The sequence below is a fragment of the Aotus nancymaae genome, unplaced genomic scaffold, assembly GCF_030222135.1.
Source record: "Aotus nancymaae isolate 86718 unplaced genomic scaffold, 86718_ANA_hifiasm-v0.15.2.pri h1tg000027l, whole genome shotgun sequence".
In the NCBI taxonomy this organism is placed as follows: Eukaryota; Metazoa; Chordata; class Mammalia; order Primates; family Aotidae; genus Aotus; species Aotus nancymaae.
Window position 1 is genome coordinate 778,780 of NW_026988440.1, and position 16,306 is coordinate 795,085.

Here is a 16,306-nt window from a genome sequence, read left to right on the forward strand (position 1 = left end):
GCTGAGATCCAAGAAGTCTAGGGTTGAGCAAGAGATTCTGGATTTATGACAAGACTGGAGCCTATGTTTCTGGTCTCCAGATCAAGAACACCAGGATCCCACATGTCTGAGCATCAGCCTCGCCTGCAGTGCTTGTTATATAAGTGATGTTTTGGTCTTGTGTATAATACTCTGAGACAGGCATTCTGGGAAGTGGCCTGAGTATTTTCTAAGTCTCTGCCCTCTCTGTTGGGAGCCAGATTGGGAACCACTGAGATCAGAGATCAGAGTGCCCAGGGTGGGTGGATAAGGTGGGTTTCCAAACCTTGTGTAAAAGAAGATTTTTCTCTCAGAAATAAAAGGCAGGATGTATATAATCAGTTATGAGATGTGATATTCCCTGTTGATCTCTTCACCATGGGGCAGAGGCCAGGTAGACAATTCAGGATGTGGCTCTCACACAAAGAACACCTCTGAATGCTGCTCTCTGACACTGCTCCACACACTGATTTCTCACTCACTTCTTGGCACAAACTATGGAAAACAAATTTCTCTAATTTATACATAAAGTGGTAATACATGGCATTGGGGGCTAATTTTATTGTGGGGAAGGCCACAGAACAAGGATGGAAATTACACAACCAGGAACAAAATCCACAGCCCACCTGGGATGAGGTCCCTCCTAGAAACAACTGCCCCTGCTGCTGAGCACAGACACCACTGCTCACACCTCTGATACCCTGGTGCTGGACACTGGACCCTGAGGCTAAGGCAGATGTCACTGCTGCACCTGGAAACTGGACATCACCACTGCCACTCAGCCATCTTTACTAAAATGCATTCTGCACAGTCCCAGCCTTTCTGTGTCACCTCATTCTGGCTCAGATTCTGGCAGTGATACAGGAGTTAAGAAGAAATTATTTAGGCAGAGAGCATGAGTATAGAAGCCCTCAGTAATGTTTTCCTTTTAATGAAAAGTGGCCCCAAATAATTTTCTTTTCTAACAAAGAGCAGCCTGTAAAATCAAGCTTCAGACACAGACAGGCAAGCTGGGAGCTGTCATGGGTGAATGCAGCAGCTGTGCCAATAGGAAAAGGACACCTGGGACTAGGCATGGTCCCCATGGTGGCTCTGTCTTCCTTTCTCTTTACCAGCCATGTGTACAGTAAAGAGCAGACAACATGGGACCAGCCAAGTGGAAAGCCCATTTCATAATAGGATTAGGGTGGGGTGAACAGCCTTCCCCACGAACTGTGTAAATGTCACACCTGGTCCAACCAACCTGTAAGCCCTACATAAATCAGACACCATCTCCTCAAGCCTGCCTATACAATCCGATGCAGTCCCATTCCAGGCTGGAATTCCCTTTCAGGAGCCCATCTGTCTCGCAAGAGAGAGCTGTTTCACGTTTTCTCTCTTTTGCCTATTAAACCTCTGCTCCTAAACTCACTCCTCATGTGTCAGTGTCCTTAATCTTCTTGGTGCAGGACAATGAACCCTGAGCATTTACTGGAGAGAAAGATGCTGCTTCAGCAGGTGGTCATCTGACTGGTGCAGCCTAAGACTCGTGTCCATGATCAACTGCAGGAGTGACTGGAGTGTTGTGCTCTTCTAGGAAGGTAGGTGGCTTCTGTCTCCTCTCAAAACTTTACATGTTGTAGGCCAGGCATGGTGGCTAACACCCTTAGTCCCAGTACTTTGAGAGGCCGAGGTAGGTGGATCACCTGAGGTCAGGAGTTTGAGACCAGTCTAGCCAACATAGTGAAATCCCGTCACTACTAATAATACAAAATTAGCCAGGCATGGTGGTGCATACCTGTAATCGCAGCGACTCGGGAGGGTGAGACAGGAGAATTACTTCAACCTGGAAGGTGGAGATTGTAGTGAGCTGAGATTGCACTCCAGCCTGGGAGCAAAACTCCACCACACACACACACAAAATCACACACACACACACACACACACACACACTCTTTACATCTTGTAAACCAAAAATAAACTTCAAAGCCCCCCCTCCCAACCATCTTAATGTACACCCTCCTCAGCCAGGGCACTCAACAGTTAACCTGAAATACTGGCTCAGGTCACCATGGGAAGTATGTGTTGAACATGTCTCATTATGCCCTCTACCCTTTTAGAGTTTAGGAAAAGCTGACCAGCATTTACCATCAACACAGACCTTAAGTCTGATCAGAAACATTTCCAGTCTATTCTCTCTGAAGGCGGCCACATGAAGGCTTCATCTGCACGATTAAATTTTGGTCTCCACAACCTCTTATCATAACCCAGACATTCCTTTCTATTGATAATAACTGAATCATTTGCCAATCAGAACATTTGAAAATCTACCTATATCCTAGAAGCACTACCCCCACCCCCACTTGCTTCAAGTTGTCCTGCCTTTCTGGACTGAACCAATATATATCTTAAATGTATTTGATTGATGTCTCATATCTTCCTAAAATGTATAAAACCAACCTGAACCCCAACCACCTGAACACATGTTCTCAGCATCTCCTCAGGGCTGTGTCATGGGCTGCAGTCACTCAAATATGGCTCAGAATAAATCTCTTCAAATATGTTACAGAGTTTGACTCCTTTTATTGACAGTGTGGAATTCTGATGTAGGAAGAGGGTTCAAGTGCTGGGTGTGAGGGGTGGGAAAAGAATGATAAATTTTAATTCTTAGAGCAGTGATTCAAGACTAGAACTTTATCTGGTACCTGGTACTTGGAGTGTCTGAATGAACCCGTGACTAATAAATAACATCTTTTCACCCTTCCCTTGAAAGTAAGTTATTACATCAAGTGTTCATCTATCCCAGTTCATACTCTAGATTATTGGAGTGGCATTGTGTGATGGTGAAATGATTATCACATGTCTTCCCTCAGCATTGTCTTTGACAAGGATTTAAAAACCCAGGTTTGTAAGATCTCAGAAGATCTAGGTGCACATTGATGTTTTATATTAATATCTATATTTTCTTGTGTGTGGAAATATTTTTAGGGAAAGAATCTCTACCATTTATTAGTTTTTATGTGACTCCCCTCAGAGGCCTAAAAGAAAATCCTAACTTCTAGGTTAGAGGTAGGACCACTCCACGTGTGGACAATAAACAGCTGCTAGCAACCTGTGTTTAGCAGAGTAGGATCATGAAATAAATGTTTATGATTTTTTATCTTTTCCTCTGGGACCAAAAGGTAGATGTTTACTTGCTTATTCTGACCGTAAGTTTCTCTCTGTGGGATAGTGATGGGATTTTACTCCACCTAAATAATTTTCTGAATATCCAACAGCAGTTGAGAGTCCTAGAATTTGACACAATTCTGACACTAACTACCTGGAGTTCGACTCAGATGCCACAGGTTTAAGGGCTTAGTCCCACAAGACTGTCCTCACTTCAAATGCAAGTAACAAGTCACACGTGGTCCAACCAATCTTTGGCCCTACATAAATCAGACATCATCTCCTCAGCCTGCCTAAAAAATCTGGGGCACTCTTATTCTGGGCTGGAATTCTCTTTAGGGCTCCCTTCTCTCTCGCAAGAGAGAGAGAGCTTTCCTCTTTATCTTTCTTTTTGTCTATTAAACCTCTGCTCCTAAACTCACTCTTTGTGTGTCAGTGTCCTTAATCTTCTTGGTGCAAGATGAGGAACCTCAAGTATTTACATGAGACAATTATGCCCCTTCAGCAGGTGATCATCTGACTGGTTTCATGAAAACTGACCCAAGAAGAAATAGAAAATGTGGCCAGCCAGAGATAAATCACAGAAATTGAATTTGTAATTGAAATACTTCCCATAGAGGAAACTCCAGGTCCAGAAGGCTTCACTGATGGATTGTATAGAAAATATAATTGAGAAATAGCATCAATTTTACAGACACTCTTTTAGAAATTAAAGCAAGTAAACATTTTCAACTAAATTTATGAGGCCAACATTATGTTAAAAGAAAAGGAAAGAAAGAAAGAAAGAAAATCCAGACAACAAAATCACAAGAAAAAAGAACCACAAACAACTATTTTTCTAGAACCCAAACCCAAAATTCTTTTCAAAAATTATTAAATTTAAATAAACTTAAAAAGAGCAATATGTCATGCCAGATTGATTTTTTTATGGAGAAGTAAGTTTGGTTTAACACCTGCAAATTAAATAGCACAACTCAGTCAATTAATATAATAAAAAGCAGGCTGGATGCAGTGGTTCACACCTGTAATCCCAGTACTTTGGGTGGCCCAGCTGGGCAGATGCCTTCACATCAGGAGTTTGGGACCAGTCTGGCCAACATGAAGAAACCCGTCTCTACCAAAAATACAAAATTAGCCAGGCATGGTGGTGGGCACCTGTAATTCCAGCTACTCAGTAGGCAGAGGCAGGAGAATCTCTTGAACATAGGAGGTGGATGTTGCAGTGAGCCAAGACTGTGCCACTGCACTCCAGCTGGGCAACAGCATGAGAATCTGTCTCAAAAAAAAAAAAAAAAATTTGAGATAGGGTCTCACTCTGCCACCAAGGCTGAGTGCAATGGCATGATCATAGCTAACTGAAGCCTCAACTTACCAAGTTAAAGCAATCTTTCTGGCTGTCACAATGCCTGCACCAGTGCTAGGGCAGACACCAGCAACTCCATCCCCACCATCACCAACACTGCTGTCAGGAGCATTGCACAGGAACACCACAGTCCCACTCCTGGTGGTACCCCACACCAGCCAATATGCCTGCATCCCACTGTGCTACCTCAGCTTCTGGCATGTACCCCAAAACTAAAATAAAGGGTTAAAAAATAACATTAAAAAATTTTTTAAAGGTATCAAATGAAGATGGCAAAAGTCAAATGCAAATAAAACAAAAATGGACAAATAGAATCTAATTGAAGAACTTCTGCACAGCAAAATAAACTATCGACAGAGTAAACAGTCAGCCTACAGAATGGCAGAAAATATTACAAACTATGTATCCGACAAAGGTCTAATATCCAGAATCTATGAGGAATTTAAACAAATTAACAAGCAGAAAACAAACAACCCCATTAAAATGTAGGCAAAGGACATGAACAGACATTTATGAAAAGAAGCCATATGCACAGCCAAGAAGCATAGTAAACACACTAATCATTAGAGAAACATAAATCCAAACCACAATGAGATACCATCTCACACCAGTCAGAATGGCTATTATTAAAAAGTCAAAAATTACAGATGCTGTTAAAGGTTGGAGGGAAAAGGGAATGCTTATACACTGCTAGTGGAATGCAAATTAATTAGTTCGGCCATTATGGAAAGCAGTTTGGCAATTTTTCAAAGAACTTAGAGCTACCATTTGACCCAGCAATCCATTTATTGGGTATATTCCCAAAGGAATAAAAATCATTCTACCTTAAAGACACATGTACGTTTATTTTTATTGCAATATTATTCAGAATAGCAAAGACATGGAATCAACCTAATTGCCCAGCAATAGTAGACTGGATAAGGAAAATGTGGCACATCTATACTGCAGAATACTACACACACATAAAAAAGGACAAAGTCATGTCCTTTGCAGCAATATGGATGGAACTAGAGGCCATTATTTTGATAACTAACAGAGGAGCAGAAAACCAAACACCACATGTTCTCAAGTATAAGTGGGAGCTCAACAATGACTACACATGGACTCAAAGATGGGAACACTAGACACAAAGGCCTACTTAGGGGTGGAGGATGGGAGAAGAGTGAGGATTAAAAAACTTCCTATCAAGTACCATGTCTGTAACCTGCTTAGTGAAATAATCTGTATATCAAACCCCCATGACATGCAATTTAAATAGATAACAAGCCTGCACATGTACCAGTGAACCTAAAAGTTAAAAAAAAATTAATGAAAAATAGAATGCAACACTTATTTGTGATGAAAATTATCATTAAATAGGAATAGTAGGCAAGTTCTTCAATTTTATAAATGGCTTATATGTAAAACTACAATTCACATCATATTTGAAGATGAAAATTGATTATTCTCTACCTAAGAACAGGAAAACGGCAAAGATGTTATGGAGGTCCTGGCCAGAGCATTAAGCCAAGAAAAACAAAGGAAAGACTTATAAATGAAAGAGAAGTGAAGTGTTCTAGTTTGCAGGTGATGATATTATTGCCTATGTTGTCTTCCAGGGTTTTTACTCCAGGGTTTTTACTCCAGTTTTGGATTTTACATTTAAGTCTTTAATCCATCTTGAGGTGATTTTGGTATATGGTGTAAGAAAGGGGTTCCATTTAAATCTGCATAAGGCTAGCCAGTTATCCCAGTACCATTTATAAATAGGGAATGCTTTCCCCATTGCTTGTTTTTGTCAGGTTTTTCAAAGATCATAGTTGTAGGTGTGTGGTCTTATTTCTGGGTTCTCTGTTCTGTTCCATTGGTCTACGTGTCCATTTTTCTACCTGTATTGTGGTGTTTTGCTTACCATAGCCTTGAAGTATAGTTGAAATCAGATAGGGTAGGCCGGGAGTGGTGGCTCATGCCTGTAATCTCATTATTTGAAAGGCTGAAGCAGGTAGATCACGAGGTCAGGAGTCTGAGATCAGCCTGGCCAACATGGTGAAATCCCACCTCTACTAAAGATACAAAAAATTAGCCTGGCATGGTGGTGTGTGCCTGTAATCCCAGCTACTTGGAAGGCTGAGGCATGAGAATTGCTTTAACCCAGGAGGCAGAGGTTGCAGTGAGCAGATTGCACCATTGTACTCCAGTGTGGGAGATGGGTGAAACTCTCTCTCTAAAAAAAAAAAAAAAAAAAAAAAAAAAAACAGAAAAAAGAAAAGAAATCAGTGTGATGCCACCAACTTTGTTCCTTTTGTTTAGGATTGCCTTGGCTATTCAGGCTCTATTTTGGTTTCATGTGAATTTTAAAATAGCTTTTTCTAGTTCTGTGAAGAATGTCAGTGGTAGTTCAATAGAAATAGCATTGAATCTACACATTGCTTTGGGCAGTATGGCCTTTTTCATGATATTGATTGTTCCTATCCATGAGCATAGGTAGTTTTTCCATTTGTTTGCAACATCTCTGATTTCTCTGAACAGTGGTTTACAGTTCTCCTTGTAGAGATCTTTTACCTCCCAAGCTATCTGTGTTCCTAGATATTCTATTCTTTTTGTGGCATTTGTGAATGGGAGTTCACTCCTGATTTGGGTCTCAGCTTACCTGTTGTTCATGTGTAGAAACGCTTGTAATTTTCTCACATTGATTTTGTATCCTGAGACTTCGCTGAAGTTGTTTATCAGCTTAAGAAGCTTTTGGGCTGAGACTGTGGGTTTTTCTAGACATAGAATCATGTCATCTGCAAATAGGAATAGTTTGACTTCTTTTCTTCCTATTTGAATACTTCTTATTTATTTCTCTTGCCTGATTGCCCTGGCCAAAACTTCCAATACTATGTTGAATAGGAGTAGTGAGAGAAGGCATCCTTGTCTTGTGTTGGTTTTCAAGGGGGATGCTTCCAGCTTTTGTCCACTCAGTATGATGCTGGCTGTGGGTTTATCACAGATGGTGTTTAATGTTTTGAGGTGTGTTCCTTCACTACCTAGTTTATTGAGAGCTTTTTAAAAACATGATTAGATGTTGAATTTTATCAAAATCTTTTTCTGTGTCTACTGAGATAAACCTGTGGTTTTTGTCTTTAGTTCTGTTTATGTAATGAAGCACATTTATTGATTTTCATATTTTGAACCAACCTTGCATCCTGGGGATGAAGCCTACTTGACTGTGGTGGATGAAGCTTTTTGATGTGCTGCTGGATTCAGCTGGCCAGCATTTTGTTGGAAATTTTTGCATCAATCTTCATCAAGAATGTTGGCCTGAAGTTTTTGTTGTTGTTGTTGTTGTTGTTGTTGTATCTCTGCCACATTTTGGCATCAGGATGGTGTTGGCCTAATAGAATGAGTTGAAGAGGAGTCTCTCCTCCACATTTTTTTGAAATAGTTTCACTAGGAATGGTATCAGCTATTTTTTTTAACATCTAATAGAATTCACCTCTCAATCATCTGGTCCTGGGCTTTTATTGGTTGGTAGGCTGTTTATTAGTTGGTAGGCTGTTTATTACTGCTTCAATTTCAGAACTCATTATTAGTCTGTTCGTGGATTCAGTTTCTTCCTCGTTCAGTCTGGTGGGCTGGCGTATGTGTCCAGGAGTTGATCCTTGTATTCTAGATTTTCTAGTTTATGTGCATAGAGGTGTTCAAAATATTTTCTGGTGGTTGCTTGTGTTTCTGTGGGGTCAATTGTAATGTTCCTCTTACTGTTTCTAATTGTGTTTATTGGAATCTTCTCTCTTTTCTTCCTTACTAGCCTAGCTAGGGCTCTATTTAGTTTATTAATTTTAAAAAACCTCCTGAATTTGTTGATCTTTTTTTAAAATTATTTATTTATTTATTGCATTTTAGGTTTTGGGGTACACGTGAATAACATGCAAAATTCTTGCATAGGTGCATATGTGGCAGTGTGATTTGCTGCCTTCCTCCCCATCATCTGTATCTGGCATTTCTCCCCATGCTATCTCCCCCCAACTCACCACCCCCCACTGTCCCTCTCCTATTTCTCCCCAACACACCCCAGTGTGTAGTGCTCCCCTCCCTGTGTCCATGTGTTCTCATTGTTCAATACTCACCTATGAGTGAGAACATGCGGTGTTTGATTTTGTGCTCTTGTGTCAGTTTGCTGAGAATGATGGTTTCCAGGTTCATCCATGTCCCTACAAAGGACATGAACTCATCGTTGTTGATGGCTGCATAATATTCCATGGTGTATATGTGCCACATTTTCCCTGTCCAGTCTATCATCGGTGGCCATTTGGGTTGGTTCCAGGTCTCTGCTATTGTAAAACAGTGCTGCAATGAACATTCGTGTGCATGTGTCCTTATAGCAGAACAATTTATAAACCTTTGGGTATACACCCAGTAATAGGATTGCTGTGTCAAATGGAATTTCTATTTCTAGGTAACTTGAGGAGTCACCACACTGTCTTCCACAATGGTTGAACTAATTTACACTTCCACTAATAGTGTCAAAGTCTTCCTATTTCTCCACATCCTCTCCAGCATCTGTTGTCTCCAGATTTTTTAATGATCGCCATTCTAACTGATGTGAGAAAGTATCACAATGTAATTTTGATTTGCACTTCTCTAATGACCAGTGATGATGAGCATTTTTTCATATGTTTGTTGGCCTCATGTATGTCTTCTTTTGTAAAGTATCTGTTCATATCCTTTGCCTACTTTTGAATGGGCTTGTTTGTTTTTTTCTTGTAAATCTGTTTTAGTTCTTTGTAAATTCTGGATATCAGTCCTTTGTCAGATGGGTAAACTGCAAAAATTTTTTCCCATTCTGTTGGTTGCCAATTCACTCTAATGACTGTTTCTTTTGCTGTGCAGAAGCTGTGGAGTTTGATTAGGTCCCATTTGTCTATTTTGGCTTTTGTTGCCAATGCTTTTGGTGTTTTGGTCATGAAGTCCTTGCCTACACCTATGTCCTGAATGGTTTTGCCTAGATTTTCTTCTATGTTTTTTATGGTACTAGATATTATGTTTAAGTCTTTAATCCATCTGGAGTTAATTTTAGTGTAAGGTGTCAGGAAGGGGTCCAGTTTCTCCTTTCTGCATATGGCTAGCCAGTGTTCCCAACACCATTTATTAAACAGGGAATCCTTTCCCCGTTGCTTGTTTTGGTCAGGTTTGTCAAAGATCGGATGACTGTAGATATGTTGTGTTGCCTCTGAGGCCTCTGTTCTGTTCCATTGGTCTATATCTCTGTTTTGGTACCAGTACCATGTTGTTTTGATTACTGTAGCCTTGTAGTATAGTTTGATGTCCGGTAGTGTGATGCCTCCTGCTTTGTTCTTTTTGCTTAGAATTGACTTGGCTATGCGGGCTCTTTTGTTTCCATATGAAGTTTATGGTGGTTTTTTCCAGTTCTGTGAAGAAGGTCTTTGGTAGCTTGATGGGGATAGCATTGGATCTGAAAATTACTTTGAGCAGTATGGCCATTTTCATGATATTAATTCTTCCTAACCATGAACATGGAATGTTTCTCCATCTGTTCGTGTTCTCTCTTATTTCCTTGAGCAGTGGTTTGTAGTTCTCCTTAAAGAGGTCCTTTATGTTCCTTGTTAGTTGTATTCCTAGGTATTTTATTCTCTTTGTAGCAATTGTGAATGGCAGTCCATTCTTGATTTGGCTCTCTTTCAGTCTGTTATTGGTGTATAGGAATGCTTGTGATTTTTGCACATTGATTTTGTATCCTGAGACTTTGCTGAGGTTGCTTATCGGTTTCAGGAGATTTCAGGCTGAGATGATCTTTTAAGTGATTTTTCACTTCTCTGTCTCCTTCAGGAGACAATACCTTAGTTAATTGTTTTGGTTGTTTCTTGTCTTCTACCTTTGGGATATGTTTGCTCTTTGTTCTCAAGTTCTTCTGTTTGCAATTTCAAGTTGTTAACTTGAAATCTTTCTATCTTTTTGATGTGAACATTTAATGCCATAAATTTTCCTCTTAACACTGCCTTAGCTGTTTCCCAGAGATTTTGGTATGTTGCATCTTTGTTCTCATTATCTTCAAAGAACTTCTTAATTTGTGCTTCAGTTTCATTATTTACCCAAAAGTCATTCAAGAACAAGTTATTCCGTTTCTATGTAATTGCATGGTTTGAGTGATTTTCTTAATCTTGATTTTGAATTTGATTGCACTGTGGTCCAAGAGAATGTTTGTTATGATTTCAATTCTTTTGCATTTGAAGAGGAGTGTTTTACTTCCAACTGTATGATCCATTTTAGAGTAAGTGCCATGTGACAACGAGAAAAATGTATATTCTGTTGTTTTGGGGTGAAGAGTTCTGTAGATATTTATCAGGTCCATTTAATCCAGGGCTGAGTTCAGGTCCTGAATATCTTTGTTAATTTTCTGTCTTCATGGTCTAACATTTTCAGTGGAGTATTAAAGACTCCTACTATTATTTGTGAGGTTCCAAGTCTCTTTAAAGGTCTCTAGGAACCTGCCTTATGAATCTGGATGTTCCTATATTGGATGCATATATTTTTAGGATAGACAGATCTCCTTGTTGAGTTTAACCCTTTACCATTATGTAATGCTCTTCTTCGTCTTTTTTGACCTTTGTTGGTTTAACACCTGTTTTGTCAGAAACTAGGATTGCAACCCTGCCTTTTTTCCTGCTTTCCATTTGCTTGGTGAATTTTCCTCCGTCTTTTTTTTTTTTTTTTTTTTTTTGAGCCTGTGTATGTCATTGCATGTGAGATGGGTATATTGAAGACAGCATACTGATAGATCTTGGTTCTTTATCCAGCTTGCTACTTTCTGTCTTTTAAATGGGGCATTTAGCCCATTTACATTTAAGGTTAATGCTAATATGTATGGGTTTGATCACTACCTCATGATGTTAGCTGGTTACTTTACAGACTTAGCTTATGTGGTTGCTTTATTGTGTCACTAGACTGTATACTTTAGTGTGTTTTTGTAGTGGCTGGTAACTGATTTTCCTTTCCATATTTAGTGCTTCCTTCAGGAGTTCTTGTAATTCACGTCTGGTAGTAATGACTTCCCTTGGCATTTGTTTGTCTGAAAGGAATCTTATTTCTCCTTTATTTATGAAGCTTAGTTTCATTGGATATCAAATTCTGGCTTGGAAATTCTTTTCTTTAAGAATGTTGCATACTGGCCCTCAGTCTCTTCTGCTTGTAGGATTTCCACTGAGGGATCAACTGTTAGTCTATGGGCTTCCCTTTATAGGTGATCTGGCCTTTGTCTCTGGATGTCCTTGACATTTTTTCTTTCATTTCAACCTTGGAGAATCTGATGAATATGTGTCTTGGAGATGACCTTCTCATGAAGTAACTTACTGGGGTCCCTGCATTTCTGAATTTAATGTTGGCCTGTCTAGCTATGTTGGAGAAGTTCTCAGGGATGTTATCCTGAAGTGTTTTCCAAATTGGTTCCATTCTCCCCATCTCTTTCAGATACACCAATTTTTCTTAGGTTTGGTTTCTTTACATAATCCCATGCTTTTAAAAATTTTATTCATTCCTTTTCCTTCTTTTTTCTCTATTCTTGTCTTCCTGTCTTATTTCAGAAAGCCAGTGTTCAAGTGCTGAGGTTCTTTCTTCCACTTGCTCTATACTGCTGTTAAAACTTGTGAGTGCACTATGAAATTCTCATAGTGTGTTTTCCAGCTCTGTCAGATTGGTCATGTTCTTTATACTGGTTATTTTGTCTGTCAGCTCCTGCAATGTTTTATAATGATTTTTAGCTTCCTTGCATTGGGTTACAGCACACTCCTTTAGCACAGTGAGCTTCATTCTTTTCCATATTCTGAATTCTAATTCTGTTGTTTCAGCCATCTCAACCTTAGCCTGGTTCCAAACCCTTGCTGGGTGTTTGAGTTTTCAATATTCCTTTACTGATTCCTTATCAACTTTGTGGGCTTATCTACCTTCAATCTTTGAAGTTGTTGACCTTGGAATGGGTTTTGTTTTTCTCTTCTTTTGTTCTCTCTTTTAACAGTCTGGCCACTTTTCTGTAGGGCTGCTACAGTTTGCTGGGGGCCTTCTCTAGTCCCTAGTTGCCTCAGATTTTCCAGTACCTGGAGGTATCACCAGTGAAGGCTACATAACAGCAAAATGGCAGTCTGCTTCTTCCTCTGAGAGATCTGTTCCACTAAAGTACAGACCTGTTACCAGCCTGAACACACCTGTAGGAGGTGCTGGAGACCCTGGCTGGGAGGTCCTGCCCAGTCAGGAGGAACAGGACCAGAATCTAGAGGTTTACCAAAAGGAGAAATGCTCCCTCAGGAGACACAGAGATGATTCCATTGAGCTGGAAGCTAAGACAGCTTCAGTTCCTTGTGATTCTGAATCAGCAAACAAAGGAAGGAATTACTGCACTGTCTGGGTGAATGGTTTTGGTCATCAGGGAGGAAATTGTTCTGCTACTACACAGTGGCAGTAAGTAAGACTATGTCTGGAACACAGAAGACCTCTTAGAGCATCTCTTAGTAATACTCTGCCCTATAATTAAAGTCAATATACACTACAACAGCCCAAGTCAGGTAGGAGTACTAATGAGCCATATCCTTCAGGAATGAAGGTTTGAGTCATCCAAGCAGGAAAAGAAACCTGATCAGCTGAGGGACTTGCTGAAGACAATGGGAATATAGGATGGTCAGTTAAAAAAAAAAAAAGTATTTATAAATACTAGCTGTGGCCAGCACAGTGGCTCAGGCCTGTAATCTCAGCACTTCAGAAGCTGAGGCGAGTGTATTGTTTAAGTCTAGGAATGTGAGGCCAACCTGGGCAACATGCTGAAACTACATCTTTACTGAAAATAAACACAAAAATTTAGTCAGGCATGGTAGTGTGCTTGTAGTCCCAGTTACTTAGGAGGTTGAGGTAGGAGCACCACTTGTGCCCAGGAGGTGGAGGTTGCAGTGAGCCAAGGTAATGCAACTGCACTCAATCTAGCCTGGGCAATAGAACAACAATCTGTTTCAAATAAATAAGTAAATAAATAAATAAGTAACCAGCTGTAGTCATGTGACCAGTTACAGGAATAAAGATGGTAAATGTTATCAGTACTACTTTCTAATTTTTTTGTTATTTACATTCATATTTATTCCTAATGAACACATATAGTTACTTTACATTTTTTTTTATTGTACTTTTGGTTCTGGGGTACATGTGCAGATCATGCAGGATTGTTGCATAGGTACACACATGGCAATGCGGTTTGCTGCCTCCATCCCCCTGTCACCTACATCTGGCATTTCTCCCCATGTTATCCCTCCAAAACCTCCCCACCCCCTCACCGCTGTCCCTCCTTTGGCCCCACCAACAGACCCCAGTGTGTGATGCTCCCCTCCCTGTGTCCATGTGTTCTCATTGTTTAACACCACCTATGAGTGAGAACATGTTTGATTTTCTATTCTTGTGTCAGTTTTCTGAGAATGATGGTTTCCAGATTCATCTGTGTCCCTACAAAGGACACAAATTCATCATTTTTTATGGCTGCATAGTATTCCATGGTGTATATGTGCCACATTTTCCTTGTTCAGTCTATCATTGATGGGCATCTGGGTTGCTTTCAGGTCTTTGCTATTGTAAACAGTGCCACTATAAACATATGTGTGCATGTGTCTTTATAATAGAATGTTTTATAATCCTTTGGGTATATACCCAGTAATGGGATTGCTGGATGAAACAAAATTTCTATTTCTAGGTCCTTGAGGAAGCACCACACTGTCTTCCACAATAGTTGAACTAGTTTACACTCCCACCAACAGTGTAAAAGTGTTCCTGTTTCTTCACATCCTCTCCAGCATTGTTGTCTCCATATTTTTTAATGATCGCCATTCTAACTGACATGAGATGGTATCTCAATGTAGTTTGATTTGCATTTCTCTAATGACCAGTGATGATGAGCATTTTTTCATATGTTTGTTGGCCTCATGTATGTCTTCTTTTGTAAAGTGGGTAGATTGCAAAAAGTTTTTCCCATTCTGTTGGTTGCTGGTTCACTCTAGTGATTGTTTCTTTTGCTATACAGACACTGTGGAATTTAATTAGGCCCCATTTCTCTTTTTGGCTTTAGTTGCCAATGTTTTGGTGTTTTGGTCATGAACTCCTTGCCTATGCCTATGTCCTGAATGGTTTTGCCTAGGTTTTCTTCTAAGGATTTTAGGTCTTATGTTTAAGTCTTTAATCCATCTGGAGTTAATTTTAGTGTAAAGTGTAAGGAAGGGGTCCAGTTTCTGCTTTCTGCACATGGCTAGCCAGTTTTTCCAACACCATTTATTAAACAGGAAATCCTTTCCCCATTGCTTGTTTTTTTCAAGTTTGTCAAAGATCAGATAGTTGTAGATGTGTGGCATTGCCTCCAGAGCCTTTGTTCTGTTCCATTGGTCTATATCTCTGTTTTGGTACCAGTACCCTGCTGTTTTGATTACTGTAGCCTTGTAGTATAGTTTGAAATCAGGTAGCACGATGCCTCTGGCTTTGTTCTGCTTGCTTAGGAGTGTCTTGGCTATGCAGGCTCTCCTTTGGTTCCACATGAAGTTTAAGGTGGTGTTTTTCAGTTCTGTGAAGAAGGTCATTAGTAGCTTGATGGGGATAGCATTGAATCTATAAATTACTTTGGGCAGTATGGCCATTTTCACAATATTGATTCTTCCTAACCATGAACATGGAATGTTTCTCCATCTGTTTGTGTCCTCTGTTATTTCGTTGAGCAGTGGTTTGTAGTTCTCCTTTACAAGGTCTTTACATCCTTTGTTAGTTGTATTCCAAGGTGTTTTATTTTCTTTGTAGCAATTGTGAATGGGAATTTGCTCATGATTTGGCTCTCTGTTAGTCTGTTGTTAGTGTATAGAAATGCTTGTGATTTCTGCAAGCACTCCTATACACCAATAACAAACTTAAACACAGCTAAATCAAGAACGAACTGCCATCCACAATTGCTACAAAGAGAATAAAATACCTAGGAATACAAATAACAAGGCATGTAAAGGACCTCTTTAAGGAGAACTACAAACCACTGCTCAATGAAATAAGAGAGGACACAAACAGATGGAGAAACATTCCATGTTCATGGTTAGGAAGAATCAATATTGTGAAAATGGCCATACTGCCCAAAGTAATTTACAGATTCAATGCTATCCCCATCAAGCTACCAATGACCTTCCTCACAGAACTGGAAAAAAACCACCTTAAACTTCATATGGAACCAAAAGAGAGGGCTCATAGCCAAGTCAATTCTAAGCAAAAAGAACAAAGCGGGAGGCATCACACTACCGGACTTCAAATTATACTACAAGGCTACGGTAATCAAAACAACATGGTACTGGTACCAAAACAGAGATATAGACCAATGGAACAGAACAGAGGCCTCAGAGGCAACACAACATATCTAAAACCATCTGATCTTTGACAAACCTGACAAAAACAAGCAATGGGGAAAGGAGTCCCTGTATAATAAATGGTGTTGGGAAAACTGGCTAGCCATGTGCAGAAAGCAGAAACTGGACCCCTTCCTGACACCTTACACTAAAATTAACTCCAGATGGATTAAAGACTTAAACATAAGACCTAACGCCATAAAAGCCCTGGAAGAAAATCTAGGCAAAACCATTCAGGACATAGGCGTAGGCAAGGACTTCATGACCAAAACATCAAAGCATTGGCAACAAAAGCCAAAATAGACAAATGGGAGCTAATCAAACTCCATGGCTTCTGCACAGCAAAAGAAACAGTCATTAGAGTGAATCGGCAACCAACAGAATGGGAAAAAATTTTTGC

The 16,306-nt window shown here is 39.8% G+C and overlaps 1 long non-coding RNA gene across 1 annotated transcript in view; it reads right to left on the reverse strand.

Moving 5' to 3' along the window:
* Positions 1 to 4,217: 4,217 nt before the first annotated feature.
* Positions 4,218 to 16,306, reverse strand: part of LOC135276615 (uncharacterized) — a 100,523-nt gene continuing 88,434 nt past the window's right edge. Inside the window, exon 3 of the long non-coding RNA XR_010344158.1 lies at positions 4,218 to 4,437. This is a non-coding gene — a long non-coding RNA (uncharacterized LOC135276615). The remainder of the gene's footprint in view (positions 4,438 to 16,306) is intronic.